The sequence below is a fragment of the Grammomys surdaster genome, unplaced genomic scaffold (assembly GCF_004785775.1).
Source record: "Grammomys surdaster isolate TR1022 unplaced genomic scaffold, NIH_TR_1.0 125881, whole genome shotgun sequence".
NCBI lineage: Eukaryota > Metazoa > Chordata > Mammalia > Rodentia > Muridae > Grammomys > Grammomys surdaster.
In genome coordinates this window covers 3270234-3286311 of record NW_021620706.1, presented here as the reverse complement: position 1 = coordinate 3286311, position 16078 = coordinate 3270234, and the positions used below count along the sequence as shown (strand labels likewise).

At 41.2% G+C, this 16078-nt stretch overlaps 1 pseudogene; it reads left to right on the top strand.

The window, feature by feature from the left end:
* Positions 1-5177: 5177 nt before the first annotated feature.
* Positions 5178-15128, top strand: LOC114608224 (annotated as a pseudogene).
* Positions 15129-16078: the final 950 nt, after the last annotated feature.

The window sequence follows — 16078 nt, the reverse complement described above, 5'->3', positions numbered from 1 at the left end:
ATCGAAGGCAGCCCCACCCCTTGTCACCTACCTCCAGCTAACCCCCATGGCCACATCTCTTGTCATTTTATCACATCTCTGATTATGCCAGCAGAAATTACCTGAACTGTCTGGGCTCCTAGGAATAGTGAAATGTAACATGGAGAGTGGGCATTTCTATTAAGGATAAAGGTCAAAGTTAAATGAGAATTTGGAAGAAAAACCAAAAGGAAATGACTTCAAAAAATAGGACAACTTGAATGTGATACAGAGATTAAATTTTAATTAACAGGAAATCTGTCAGTGTCCTGAGTCTCATGGAATGATCAAAGAAAGAGGGTCACTCAAGGATGAATTAAGGCCTTGCTGGCAGCAGGGAGACCCAGCCTCAGTGGGCTGAATGTCAAAGAGCTGCACAAAAGCCTATGCATTGATTGTTATACAGATGATGTTTTTGGGTAAAATAAGTTCCTCATACCAAAGCCCTAATCTGATCTACGTGTTTCCCAAAGGAAAACACCACACCCCAGCAACTTCAGCCCTTACCGTGTACTGTCCCCAGCATTCAATAATGCAACACATTCCAAGTGTGCCAGGACTGTCCTGTGACCAAAGTCATACAAAAACTGTAAGGCTCCTTCAGAAAAACAACTCTGTAGACGAAAGAAACAATCACTGTTTTCTACAGTGATTTCTTCAAGGTCAAAGTCCATCTAGAAAACAACTATTTTCTTCTAATGTTTACCCTAGAGAGAATGATGCTACTAGATTTCCTGCTTGAGAGATTAAGAGGAATAAAGTTCTTGTGGTTGCTACAGTAGAAGAAATCTTGTGGCTTCAGTATTAAAAGACAATACGTACAGCTCTGTACTTCTATGTAGGACTTGATCTTACATGAGGTTTCAAAATCATTGATTCTAAGAGCAAATGTTTCCAATATTCCCATGTACTGCCAGTGAGCAAAGGTCTCTAAGCAGAGGGGTCATCACAGTGAGCCATGGACCTGGTGGATTGCCCTACCAAAGAGCCTAAGTCTAGATCTGTCCTAGTTAAGAAAATACTCAACAATTAAGTTTCCTGGAAAGATCTGTGCTGCCAGGCGGGCTCTCCACGAGAGGATTTAGAAGATGAAATGAATAGTGTTTTAAAGCTGTGTTTTGGGCAGAAAGGATATATGAATGGGTGTGGCCCCTTAGGGAAGGACTCTGAGTTGAGAGAATTGGAGATGAGGGATTTGGGAAACGTAAGGAGCCTGAGTTATACCATGACTCTGATAGAGTCTTAGTTTTACCAACGTTAAAATAGTGTTTGAAGAGTCTCTGCCATCCCCTGCGGCTGCCATCCCCTGTGGCTCTTCTGAGCTATGAGGAGGAGCTTTAATTTGCAACATGACAGGAAGGAGCACGCATAGCTCTGAGAGTAGCTTTAGTAAACCTTAAATGGCATCTGAGGGATGTTCTCAGCATCAGATTAGATGAGTGAAGAACAGAGGGAGCTCAACTGACAGAAAAATGGCTAAACAATTGCTAAATAATAGCTGGACCGAGGTGGCACATGCCTTTGATCCCAGCACTCTGGAGGCAGTGCCAGGTAGATCTCTGAGCTAGAGGCTAGCCTAGTCTACTGAGTGTGTTCCTAGACAGCCAGGACTAGAGGGAGGGGGAGGAGGGAGAAGGGGAGAGGGGGTGAGGAGGGAGTTTAAAAAGTGAATTCATAAAGTTCATGATTAAGTCTGTGGAACCGAGTTGAGACAGCCATTGAGCTACTAAGCCACAAACTCCGGGGTGTGGGTGGGGGATGTTGGGTCTCAGCAGGCTGGCAGCAGCTCTTCAGGAGACTCTGCCTGCCTCAGAGGGAAAGAGACAGAGTCAGAGTCAAGTCTTTTGTTTTCAAGCACTGAGAAGCTGTTGGTGGAGCTGAGTCGGATCCACAGAACAGCAAGGCAGAAGCACATTTGGGAGAAGTGCCTTCTGCAAGCCCTCCGAGTTCAACCCTGATGTTTGGACTGCCTTTCTGACCCACTGTCTTGTCGTCAGGTGTCTTGAGTGTGTTCTTGGCCAGCCATTCGTGCCATTTGCTCACAGCCCTCTGAAATTCCTTGCTGTGCTGGGAACAGCCCCACCCATCAAGTCTTAGGTCTTTAGAAAAGGCTGGGCAGTCTGGTCAGATCCCGGAGGTTAAGCAGAAGGTCTTGTAGATGGGACCCTAGTCTTGCTGTGATTAAGTCTCAAGGTGTCCTGAGTAGGCATTTTTGACCTTGGCAGGTTGCCACTCAAGTTTGTGAGTTATCAAAGGTGAGACAGGAGGGACTTTTACCATATTTCCTCGAGGGACACTGCTGCTCTCTTGAGTTCCCTGAATCCATCTGTTTAATCATATTACCTACCTGTAAATTCTACCGGGGGTGAGGAGACACACTGCCTACCTGCTTCTGACTCTCTAGCCTGCAGCCCCTTCCTCCCTTACTGGTCTGTGTCCTTCTTAACACCAGATATGAAGGCATTTAGTTCTCTTTCCCCTACTAAAAAATAAGACAGAAATATAAAGACTGGCAAGATGGTCCAGATCCTCCTATACATTCCTCTATCCACCATGTGCTTGTCATGGTATGCATGCTCTCTCCCAGTAAATAAATTGTGTGTGTTCAAATGGAAAAGTTAGGAATAGCTCATTTGTTTAACTTCTGTGTAGTACGTGCTAGCCATCAAATGAGTCACTAGAGCAACCAGAGAAATCCATCACCCCTTGGAGTATGGGACAGTATGGAACAGAGACAGCAGTGGGAGTACAGACTAAGATTTGGAAGAACAGGTGAGAAGCTGCTTCATCTGGGGGTCTAGATACTGGCATTGCTTTCTGCCTCTCCAGCACACAGTGGACCGGTGTCCTCAGACAGGTGATGGGTGACCTTAGGTGGCCTGGTGACCTTAGACAGGTGTTTCTGCCTCTCCAGCACACAGTTGACTGGTGTCCTCAGACAGGTGATGGGTGACCTTAGACAGGTGGCCTGGTGACCTTAGACAGGTGTTTTTGCCTCGCCAGCACACAGTTGACTGGTGTCCTCAGACAGGTGATGGGTGACCTTAGACAGATGACAGATGGCCTTAGACAGGTGACCTGATGCTTTAGACAGGTGTTTCTGCCACTCCTGCACACAGGTGTCTGGTGACCGTAGGCAGGTGTTTTCATCTTGCTGGTGTTTGCTTTTTCATCTGTAGACTGGGAGTTTGAACTGTCCACTTTCTCTTTCAAAGTCCGTTATTCACACGCTACAGTAGTTAGAATCGAGGTGAAGTGTTACTCTAGGCACGGCAGGCTATGAGTATGAATCCTGGCAGAGATTTCACAATACTATTTTTACTCGTGTAAGTTTTTGAAGTTAACCTAATTTCTATTTATTTAAAAAAAAAACCTGTGTATGTGTGTGTGAGTGTGTGTGTGTGTGTGTGTGCACATACATTTTGTGTATGTGGATGAGGGTGTGCATATGTGGAGCTCAGAAGACAACCTTATGTCTTGGTCATTGTCTTCTGCTTGTCTGTGATGAAGTCTCTCAGTTGCTGCTGCTGTAGGCAGAAGATTAGCCGACCCTTTAGCTTTCAGGGATTCTCCTGTCTGTGCCTTTAGTCTTGCTGTAGGAACACTGGAATTATAGACATGTGCTACTATAGTTGCCTTCGAAAGGGCTCTCAGGATTTGAACTTCTGTCCTCATGCTTGCTTGGCAAGCAGTTTACTCACTGAGTCCTAATCTCCCAGCCCTACATTCTAATTTTGGTTGTGACTCTATGTTCTTGAGTGAAGCTACTTGTTATGATTCTCTGTCCTGCTCTAGCAGGAAGGGTTGGCGTGACTTGTAATTGATGAATGCAGCCAAAAAGTCTAAACGCCTCAACATTCTTGGGAGAAGCAGACACAGTTTTAATGGTGTGCGTTCCCAGTATGCTTGAAACCCAGTTGATTTTAAAAATATATATTAATCTTAGCATTAACCTTTGGAAAATATAAACATCTTTTCCATATTATCCAAATACAGAGCCCTTTTCTTTGTTTACGGTAGTAAAATGTCATCAAGATGAAAAACAGATAACTAATAGAAATGTAAATACTATGTTATTTATTCTTCTCTCATTAAAACAATCTGGAGCTACTGTTATTATGAAAGGCCAAGCCATCATTAATGGGTTAGTTACCTTGGCTGACCCACTTTGGGGTAATCACAACTGTTGATAAGACTTCCTTGTTCTTTTGTTGTCTGTTTGTGAGAGAGGTGGGGGTAGGGAGAGGGAGGCAAAGACAGAGAGACAGAGACAGACAGACAGACAGACACAGAGAGACAGATACAGAGAGACAGAAAGAGACAGAGACAGAGAGAGAGAGAGAGAGAGAGAGAGAGAGAGACAGACAGACAGACAGACAGACAGACAGACAGAGACAGACTCCATCTGTAGGATGCTGGAACTGCTTGGTGGCCTTTGTAGAGTCAAAGCCAGGATGAATTGGTTGGGGAAGTAATTTGATCAGTGTTTGGCACTGCTTACAGTGGATTGGTACCGTTGCTTCTTGCAATATTGTTGTTCTTCGTCTGCTTGGTGATGGTTTCCTCTGTAGCACACTCCTCATTCTGACCTACAGTCAGTGGAATGACTGTCTAACGGAGACCTTTTAACAAGAGGGAAAGTAACAAAGGGAAGACATTGGTATTGTTTAGGAAAATAAGAATAATATTGTACTGAGTAAAAACGGGCTAGGCTGGATGACTGGCTAGCCCTAGAAATTCACCGCAGATCTCTTTACCCCTGGCACTGAAATTACAAGAATGTGCCACCAAGCCCAGTCTTTTACATTGGTGCTGGGGATTGAACTCAGGTCCTGTACTTGTGCATCAAGAACTTTAATGACTGAGTTATCTCTGCAATCCTAGCATGGTATTTGCATTTGAGTAAACCAGTAAATCAAAAATATTTATCCACTGTATATGTTATATAGTGTATGTATGTATTTTAGGTTCTGGCGACATATCAGCAAAGGAGACAGACAAGGCTCTGTTCTCTTGGGACTCCATTCTAGCACAAACACAGAGATGATAAACAAGTTTGAAAAACGGAAATGAACTGAGTAGTTTCAGAGAGGAGTCAGCACAGGAGACAGACAAGGCTCTGTTCTCTTGGGACTCCATTCTAGCAGCAAACAAAGAGACGGCAAACAAGTTTGAAAACCAGAAATAAATCAGGTAGTTTCAGAGAGGTGTATGTGTCATGGGATAAACAAGAACAGAGAGATGAGGGGGACATTAGGCCTTGGGAGGAAGCTGGTATAAGGGGAAGCAAGTCCAGAGCCCCTGAGGTGGGGATACTTGGCAGGGAGGCTGGAGCATGGTCTGTAAGAAGCATGAGGGATACAGATGTGATCGGACAGCTACTGGCTCGTGTTTGGCTGTAATACCACTGACTGATGTTTGGCTTAGCAACATGCTTAGGATAAGGCAGTTCAAGTGAGAACTATGTGACCTGAAATCTAGGCTCTCTGAATTTTATTATTATCATCATTATTATTGTTATTATTATTTGCTACAACTGTTATATTTCATGAGTAACCCAATACATGCACATAAAGAAAAGTTCCATGACATGGTATCCTGACCATGAGGGATGCACCCTGAGGTTTTGTACTCTCTTTCGCTGTAGAAGAAGAAATGCTGGTTGTCACCCACTAGACTGATTTCATAATTCACCACTGGGTTGCAGTTGCAACTCTGTAATATGTTGGTTCAGACAAAAGTGCTGGCAATAGAGATGAAGAGAAATGGAGGTGCTTGGAATAGATTGTGGAGGGAGAGCTGACAGGGGCTCTTGGCAGACTGCTTGTGGGGGCTGGGTGAGGGGAAAGCCAGATAAATGATGGTTTCTAAGATTCGGCTTGAACAAATGGGAAGAGGAAGGCAGGAAGGGAGGGAGCAGAGGACTTGAGATTTTAACTCTCTAAATTTTTAGAGGTTCTGATTAAAATATGTCAGTGTGCTTAGATTTGTGATGCTCATTATTAAATTACAGACCAATTACAAAATATATTGGGGGTGGGGTGCTGGAGAGGTGGCTCAATGATTAACAGTGTAAATGGTCCTAAGAGAGGTTAGTTCCAAGAATCCATGTCTAGTGCTTCATAACAGGCTGTAACTCCAGATCCATGGAATCCAGCTCCCCTTTTTGGCTTCTGAAGGGACTGACCACACACACACACACACACACACACACACACACACACAGAGGGAATAAAATCTGGAGGAGATGAGTGAGATAAGGAGTTTATGCTGAAGATTCCAGAAGCCCTGCTGACACTGAATTTATACCTATTTTGGGTCTTTGATTTCTAGAACCCTCTGAGAACAAATTTGTCTTGTGTGGTGATTTGGTTTAGTAGTGGTTAGACACAGGGAAGTTGTCTGTGCAGACTTCTTTCTTTGTTTGAGACAGGATCTTTCTCTGTAACCCTGGCTTGCCTGGAACTCATTAGGTAGACCAGGCTAGCCTCAAAGTCACAGAGATCTTCCCGCCTCTCAAATGCATGGATTAATGATGTGTACCACATACTAGGCTCAGGCACAAGATTATACAAGTCTCTCTGCAATAGCTTCATGTTTTTAATAGGAAAAACTTATCTGCCAACCATTTTCTTATTAAGTCATTTTCCCCCTTTAAGTCGTATGTACATATAGGCGTGATTCATTGTAGTCGCTGGGAAAAACTCAGGGGTTATCAGCAGTAGAGCAGAAAAGCAAAGTGTTGAATGTTCCTATGAACGAGCACAACTTGAAGTCATTCTGTTTTCTTTTTGTTAGTGTTTGTTTGTTTTTTTTTTTTGAGATAAGGTTTCTCTGTATAGCTCTGTCTGCCCTAGAACTTGTTCTATAAACCAGACTGGCCTGGGAATCAGAGATCTCAGTGCCTAAGTCTCCTGAGTGCTGGGCTTAAAAGGCATGTGCCACCACTGCACAGCTAAACTCACCCTACTATTGAAAAGCCAGATGCAAAAGCATTATTACTATGTGACCTATTTGCATAAAGCTACATCCTGGGTACAAGTCATCTATGATGCTATAGGTTGCCTAGGAGAAGGACGTGTGGGAGGATGGAGTGGGGTTCTGGCAGTGTCTGACCCTTTCATTTCTCTGCTGGTTATATGGATGAAGTCACTTTATCAAAATCTAACTGGTTTGTATTAACGTCTACAATTTAAACATTAAAAAAGAGTTTGCTTGCTACTATAGGAGTGTGTAGACTTGGTGGTTATTCTCATAGTACTTCACCTGAAAGAACATAAGCTTAAAACAATAAACACAAAATTCCCTTGGGCTCTTCCCTGGTCTATAACCCAAGAGGGACCAAGCACACCACTTTCTGACTTTTGAAACTAGCTAGATAATTTTGAAAGACATTTGAACCACTTATGTATATTCTACCCCATATTCTCTTTTCTCCCGGGACAGGTACTTTTGAAGTGGGTGTTTTAAAAATAATATTTAATTATGGATAAGTAATCTTGGCCAGAAAGAGAGTCTTAAGTAAATTTAAGGTAAATAACCATTACTTAATCATGGTTCTCGGAAGAGAAGCCAGCTATGTTTGCAATCCTGTCTGTATGCTCTCTTCTCCTTGTGCAAGCCTCAGATTCAAAGCCAACGCCAATATCTGACTGATGAAATCTTTTACACTAGATGTTGTGACCAGATAGTTTGCTGATGAATGTATTTAAAGAATGCTGAATAATTTTTGTGTTAAAACAGCCTCTGGTTTAAATAAGCATCTAAACAACAAACATCTTTAATAAATAAATATTTATTTGTAGTTAGATTTCCTGATGGAACTTCTTGTGCTTCGGCAAATGTTAACTCCTCAATTAAAATTGAAATCTGCTCTTGCTCTCTCTCTACCCACAGAAGTGCTAGTTCTTTGTTTATTGTATTTTTGAGGTCATTGGAGTGTGCTTCCAGTATTTGCTTATCTCCAGAAAGAGGGCTAAGAGCCAATTCAGTACTTAGAATTCTCAAGGTACTTAGAGCAACAAGACTCCTTCCGCACGAGGTTCTTGACAAGTAGCATTGTGACCTCTAGTTTCCCTTTCTTTTCTATTTTCCAGTTTACCTGAGGCTGAAAACACTCAAAAGGGTGAATGTAAGTTTATTTCACAATTTTAAGGAGGCCCAAGTTACAAAATTAATTATTGCCAGTACAGTTTGATTTTCTTCTTTTATTGAAGATAGTTTTTTTCTGTCCTCTAATATATACTGATTACAGTTTCTCCTACCTTTCCTCCCAGTTCCTCCCTACCTCCCCTTCCAGGTCCATCTCCTTTCTGTCTGTCATTAGAAAACAAGCAGGCTTCTAAAGGATAATAATAAAATAAAATAAAATAAAATAAAATAAAATAAAATAAAATAAAATAATAAAATAAAAGTGTTGTAGTTAGGGTTTTACTGCTGTGAACAGACACCTTAACCAAGGCAACTCTTTTTTTTTTTTTTTTGAGACAGGGTTTCTCTGTGTAGCCCTGGCTGTCCTGGAACTCACTCGGTAGACCAGGCTGGCCTCGAACTCAGAAATCCGCCTGCTTCTGCCTCCCAAGTGCTGGGATTAAAGGCATGCGCCACCACCACCCAGCCAACCAAGACAACTCTTATAAGGACAACATTTAATTGGGGCTGACTTACAGGTTCAGAGGTTCAGTCCATTATTATCAAGTCAGGAGTATGGCAGCACTCAGGCAGGCATGGTGCAGGAGGAGCTGAGAGTTCTACATCTTCATCTGAAGGCTGCTAGGAGAGTACTGGCTTCTAGGCAGCTAGGATGAGGGTCTTAAAGTTCACACCCACAGTGACACACCTACTCCAACAGGACCACACCTTTTAATTGTGCTACTCTTTGGGCTGAGCATATACAAACCGTCACAAATAGTATAAGATAAAACAAAGACAAACACATCAGTATGGGACAAAACAATCAGAAATAAAAGAATCCAAGAGAAGACACAATAAACAGACATAGACCATAGACACAGAAACCCATGTGTTCGAATACTTAGGAATCCTGTAAAAACATTAAACTGGAAGCCATAATACGCACACAGAGAGAGGAGAGAGAGAGAGAGAGAGAGAGAGAGAGAGAGAGAGAGAGAGGATAAAGGATAAAAGAGGAAGGAAAAAATATATGTAAGTATATGTAAAATAAAACAAAAATAAAAGTAAGATAAAAAATTAAAAAGGTCCTGCCACAATATTATGAGACAAGGAAATGGGAACAGTGCACTGAGTTTGTTTTCTGTTGACCATCTACTGCTGAGCACACAGTCTCATTGGTTCTCCAGTGAGACTCCCTTGGAGAAAACTAAATTTTCATTTGAAAGTGGTTATCAGTTGGAGATGGCTTCTGGGTTAGAGATGTGGCCATGTGTCTGCTTCTCCTTTCAGCTCTAGGACCCCATCTGGTGCAGACCCATGCAGGCCCTGTGCGTGCTGCCTCTGTTTCTGTGAGTTCATCTGTGCATCAGTCCTGTTGATTTGGAAGTCCTTGTTTTCTTGGTGTCCTCCATTCTCTCTGACTTTTACAACTCTTTCAACCTCCTCTTTCAAAGGTTCCCTGAGACCCAAGGGGAGGGATTTGATGGAGACACTCCATTCAGGGCTGAGTGTCCCAAGGTCTCTTATCCTCTACATAATATCTGGCTGTGGGTCTCTGTATTTGTTGCCATCTGCTTCAGGAGGAAGTTTTTCTTGATGATGGCTGAGCTATGAGTGTAGTAGAATGTCATTAGGAGTTACTTTATTGCTTTTTCTTTTTAGAACAGTAGTATTTGGTTTTACCCCAGGACCCTAGGCTATCAAGTCTCAAGTTCTTAGCCACTCAAGCAGTGTTGGGTATGGGTTCTATCTTCCAGAGTGGACCTTGTGTCAAACCAGATATTGGTTGGTTACTCCCACAAACTTGTGTCACCATTGTACTAACATGTCTGGCAGGTCACCAAGTAGATCAAAGGGTTTGTAGTTGATTTGGTGTTGACATTTCTCCTTTGGTACCATCCAGAGTAGCTTCCTGTATCACAGATGCAGCATATAGTGGTGCAGGTTCTGTGTAGGTACCAGCTGGACTTCTTCATGTACAATGGGTTGTGTAGATGTTGTCTTCAACCATAGGGTCTTGCCAATCAGTCTTTGGAGACAAAGCTATAGTCTTGGGAACATTCTGGGTCCCCATAGGACCCCTTTGGCTAACAACTCAATTAGATGTTACCCAATCCCAGTACTGGAAGCTTCCTTTTCTGAGATGCCTAGTTGGGACTCTGTTTCTCCCATCATTTGATGATTTCTTTTAGAACATTTTTTTATATATTATTTATCTTTAGGAAGTTTTCATTTATTAGGTTTTTATACTATCCCTCAGCAGCCCTTAATTTTAGCTGTCTCTCCCTATACGCCCTTCCTCATCCACCTCTTCCATCGCCATACTCATTTGATCCTCCTGTTCTAGTTTCTTCTCTATCCATCTAGAACTATCCTACATCCCTTTCCTAGAGAGAGCTGTTGGCCCCCACCCCAGTCCTCTACTCTATACCTAACCACTGTGGGTCTATGGATTGTAGCTTAGTTATCATTTACTTAACAGTCAATATTTACCTGTAAGTGAATATATACCTTATTTGTCTTTTTGTGTGAGTCTAGGTTACCTCACACAAGATGAGTTTTTCTGGTTCCATTCACTTACCTTCTGGTTTCATGACTTCGTTTTTTTAAACAGCTGTGTAAATTATATTGTGTAAATGCACCATGTTTCCTTTATCCATTCATCTGTTGTGGGACATCTGTGTTTCTGGCTATCATAAACACAGCAATGAACATGGCTGAGCAAATGTCTCTGAATAGTATCAAGCATCCTTAAGGTGTATACCCAAGTGAGGTAGATCCATTCCTACCTTCCTGAGGAAACTCCACACTGAATTCCAAACTGGGTGTATAAGCAATGGGTGAGTGTTTTCCTTATTCCACGTCTTCACCAGCATGAGCTGCCATTTTTTTTTTCTGATCTTAGCTATTCTGATTGGTGTAAGATGAATCTCAAAGTGGTTTGGATTGCATTTCCCTGTTGACTAAGGATGTTGAACAATTTCTTAGTGTTTCTCAGCAGTTAGAGTTTCCTCTTTTGAGAATTCTCTATTTAGAACTGTACCCCATTTTTTAGTTCAGTTATTTTTTTTCTTGAGATCTAGTTTTAAAGTTCTTTACATATTAGCCCTCTATCAGATGTGTAGATGGTAAAAGCCTTTTCCATTTCATAGAGTGCTACTTTGTTCAAATGATGATGCCCTTTGCAGTACAGAAGATTATCAGATTTTTTGAGGTTCTATTTATTAATTGTTGATCTTAATGCCAATGATGTTTTGTTCATAAAGTCTTTTCCTGTGCCAGTTACTTCTTAGCTATCCCCCACTCTCTCTTCTGTCAGGTCCAGTGTATCTGTTTTTATGTTGAAGTCTTTCATCCATTTGGAATTGAGTTTTGTGCAGGATGTTAGGTATGGATCTATGTGCATTCTTCTACATGCAGCCATCCAGTTGACCAGCACCATTTGTTGAAGATACTACCTTTTCCTCCAGTGTATACTCTGGCTTCTTCATAAAAAATTAGGTGCCTATAGTTGTCTGGAATTATGTCTGTGTCTTCAACTCAATTCCATTGATCAGCATGTCTGCTTTTGTTCAGATACTGTGTTGTTTGTATTATTATATAGCTCTGTAGTAAAATGTGCAGTCTTTGTTGCCAACAGAAAGACACTTGGATTGAGCATCCTAGTCTATCACTCTGGCAGCAAGGATTAATGCAGCCTGTGGGCAGCAGTGAGGACAGTTCAGTAAGACAGCTTTACACAAAGGTCTATTGTAAGATTCTGGCTTCTGTGAAGTGCTTTGGGGGAGGATATTTTGTGTAGGATTGGCTGTTGTCAAAAATTGAGATTAGTCTTATGAAAGAAGATCTCAGTAAACCTGCTCTAGAAGAGACAGAGTCTACAACAAAGGAACAGCAGTTACTCACGGCATCCAGAATAGAAAGGATATCTGGTATGTGTCCAGACATGATTATGGAATTGTCTTGTTTCTTTCTCAACCCATTTCTGTCATGGGTCAACCTCATTTGAAGGTAATAAAATTATGTTTGATAGGTGAACTTCAAGACCAACCTGACAGCATCAGATGTAGCTTTGTTACTTCTCAATATATTTCAGAAGAAAATGATCATCAACCTAATTTAACATTTTTCATTGCTCTCTCTCATCTATCTATCTATCTATCTATCTATCTATCTATCTATCTATCTCTAATCTATTTAGTGTGTATGTGTGAGCATGGGTATATACCTGCCAAGGTGCATGGTTAAAGGTCAAAGGACAACATGTAGGAATCTGTTATTTTCTGCAACCACATTGGACTCCTCAGGGAATGAACTCAGGTAGTCCAACCTGGAGACAAATGCTTTAACTCACAGAGACATCTTGCTGCCTCTAGCCTAACTTTCTTTTCCTTTTCAGAGTTGTATAAAATGAAAATGTATTTGAGAAATGAACCTGTAACAAATAGGAAGACAAATGTTGAGGTTTGTCTTCAGGTCACTTAAGGAGAATGAAGCATGATGGACAGGCTAGAGGAAGAGAAACTGACAGAAGGAATCAGTGATTGTTACTGAATACACACTGTGTGTTATCCATGGGACTAGACTGCAGAGTCACATGGGGAATGAAGCAGTGTTCCCTCACAGAGCATATGACATCACATCCAGGCATGGTGACTAGCCACTGGAGAAATGATGTCTAAGGCAGATTTCAGGTGCAAAGGATGCCAGATGGGGAAACTGAGAGCATTTTCAACCAGAGGAAATATAATGATGGAATACCATAAGGTATTAGAAGGCAATTTGCTAAGTCTCAACTAGAACTGCCAAGAATCTGAATCATGAAAGACAGTCACCATTGAGAATAGATTTGATGTGTTAGTTTGTGGAATTTGGCAAACCTGGGGAGCCCCAAAGTTCTGCCTGGATTAATTCCACTATTAAGATTAGGGGAAATTAATTTTCTTTGGATATGTAGTATATTTTGGGGAAAGTACAACCATTTTCAGAGAGGCCAAGGATGAGGTTATCTGGAAAAGCCTACTGAAGTTAAGAAAGCAAGTAGAGACAATGGAAAGGAGTTCAGAATTTGGGGCAGTTGTATGGGAGACAGTGAATTATAGATTATAAAGCCACAGTTTGGAGGGAGTCATCTAAGGGAGAACAGAATCTTCAAATATAACAACATGAGATAAGGTCAGAAGAACTTATGGGGCTGATGTGGTCACCACAAGCAGGGAACATTAATGCCTGTTGTTTCATTGTCTTTATGCCATTTCTTTAGAACTTTTGATATGGTTCTGGAATTGTTTATTTAGCCCAGGTGTATTTGTATTTCTATTCAAACCCATGTGTTCCTTCCCTCTGATAATCACTTAATCTTTTCTAGTCATAAAAAGTTTTTAGTTTTCCTTAAATTTTTCTAAAAGAAATGTTATTTTATGTATGTGGATATATTGCCTGCATGTATGTCTATGAACTATGCACATGTCTAGTTCTCAAAGGGGACAGGAAAGGACATCAAATCCCCTGAGAGTAGAATTACAGACAGTTGTGAGCTTACATGTGAGTGCTGGGAATCAGACCTAGGTCCTCTACAGCTAGTGCATGTTAACAGCAGAGCTATCTCTTCAACCTTGCCTTTGATTTTAATAGTTTTGTTGTGTATAATAGTCTGGGTTCACAATTGTGATTTTCCACAATTGCAGAATACATCTTTCCAGGTCTTTCTGCTGGTAAAAGTTTCTGTCAAATAATCAGGTATTATCCTGATGGGCCTGCCTTTCTCTTCTGCAGCTTTTTTTTTTTTTTTTTCTTTAGGTTTTTCTTTTTCTTTTTCTTTTTTTTTTATATTTTCTTTTTTTTTTTTAAGATTTATTTATTTATTATATATGAATACACTGTAGCTGTCTTCAGACACACCAGAAGAGGGCATCAGATCTCATGACAGATGGTTGTGAGCCACCATGTGGTTGCTGGGATTTGAACTCAGGACCTCTGGAAGTGCAGTCAGTGCTCTTAACCACTGAGCCATCTCTCCAGCCCCTCTTCTGCAGCTTTTAATACCTGTTATTTCCCTATACTTTTAATATTTTAATATATTATGTTGTTGGGAGTTTCATTTCTGGTCCTCTCTATTGGTATATCTTTTGTTCTTGGATAACTAATATTCTTGCTGAGGGCTTTCAGGTTTAACTAGAATTTGATCTCCTTCATGGAGAATCCCATGGAAACTTACCAAACTCCATTCTAGGAACCTGAGATCAAGATCCACCAGCTAGCTTATCTTAGCTTCTGGTAACTGACTGCTTGTGTGGAGTGCCCTCCAGCTAACTGCTTATCTTCGCTTCTGTTAAACTGCTTGCTTCTGCAAAACCTCATTGCAGCTATGGAGTGAGATGCCACAGTGTAGTTTATGCCTTTAAAAACCCATGTTTTGGACACTTGGGTCTATGCTTAGATTCTAAATACCTGAATTTAGTCCTAAGTGGCTGGAATAAAGAATTGCAATATATAGTTGCACCGTTGTTTCCTGAAGCAGCTTCTGTAGCCTTCTTTTCTTACTCTCCCAGGTCCTGAGGCCTCCTTGAGTCTCCCGGGGAAGCATGTCGATGAAGGCCGTGTGCACGCTGAAGTTCAACTGTCTGGTCCAGGACACTATCCACTTCAAGCAGAAGGCAAGCAATGAACCTGTTGTTGTGTCAGGACAAATTACAGAATCAACTGAAGGTGAGCATGGGTTCCACGTCCATCAGTATGGGGATAATACACAAGGCTGTACCAGTACAGGACCTCATATTAATCCCCACTCTAAGAAACATGGCAGTCCAGTGGATGAAGAGAGGCATGTTGGAGACCTGAGCAATGTGACTACTGGAAAGGATGGTGTGGCCAGTGTATCCACTGAAGATTGTGTGATCAAACTCTCAAGAGAGTATTCCATCATTGGCCGTACAATGGTGGTCCATGAGAAACAAGACGATTTGGGCAAATGTTGAAATGAAAAAAGTACAAAGATTGGAAATGCTGGAAGACACTTGGCTTGTGGTGTGATTGGGATTGCCCAGGAAACATTCCCTATGTGGTCTGAGTCTAAAACTCATCTGCTATCCTGCTAAACTGTAGGAAAAAAAATCCAAACCATTAAACTGTAATCTTAACAGTTGTAAAAAAAAAAACAAAAAACAAAAACAACAACAACAAAAACACCTGAAAACCAGAATTGAAATATATAAACTCAGGCTATAAACAGTGCCCGAATGGTTACCACTAGTGGGCTCCCTGTAACATAATCATCTCTTTTTGTTTGGTTTGAGAAATATTTTTCTATGCTTTTGCTTCTATGTCTTCTATCCCATAATCCAAAGATGAGGTCTTTTCATAGTGTCCAGAGTTCTTCTATGCCCTGCATACATGCACACACACACACACACACACACACACACACACACACACCACTGACCTTTACTGAGTGACCTGATTCCTTTACTTTGTCTTCCAGGTTTGTTTTCTTTGTGGTCTGTTCTTCTGGAAAGGTTTTCCAGTGAGACTTTTACTTGGCTTCTTGAGTTTTTCATCTCCATCATCCATTTCAGTTCAGGCATTTTTAGTGGCCCTCTTTATTGAATTCTGTTTTCGTATTTTGGATCGACTCTCATTTTGTTCCTAACTGTTTTTGTTTGCATGTACTCATGTCTTCTTTGAGTTGTTTGAGCATACTTATAATTGTCCCTTTAAGTCCTAAGTTCTTTTAGGGCATTTTAATTAGATGGCATTATCATGGGATGGTGAATTGTGAAGGAGACATGTTGTTTTGGATTTTCACATTGTTTACATTGTACCCTGGGAGTTGATATCAGAAGTTTGTGTGTTAACTTTCTTTTTCTTTCTTCCTTTCTTCCTCCTCCCCCCTCTTTCTTTCTCTCCTCTCCCTCTATGCTGGACAAAT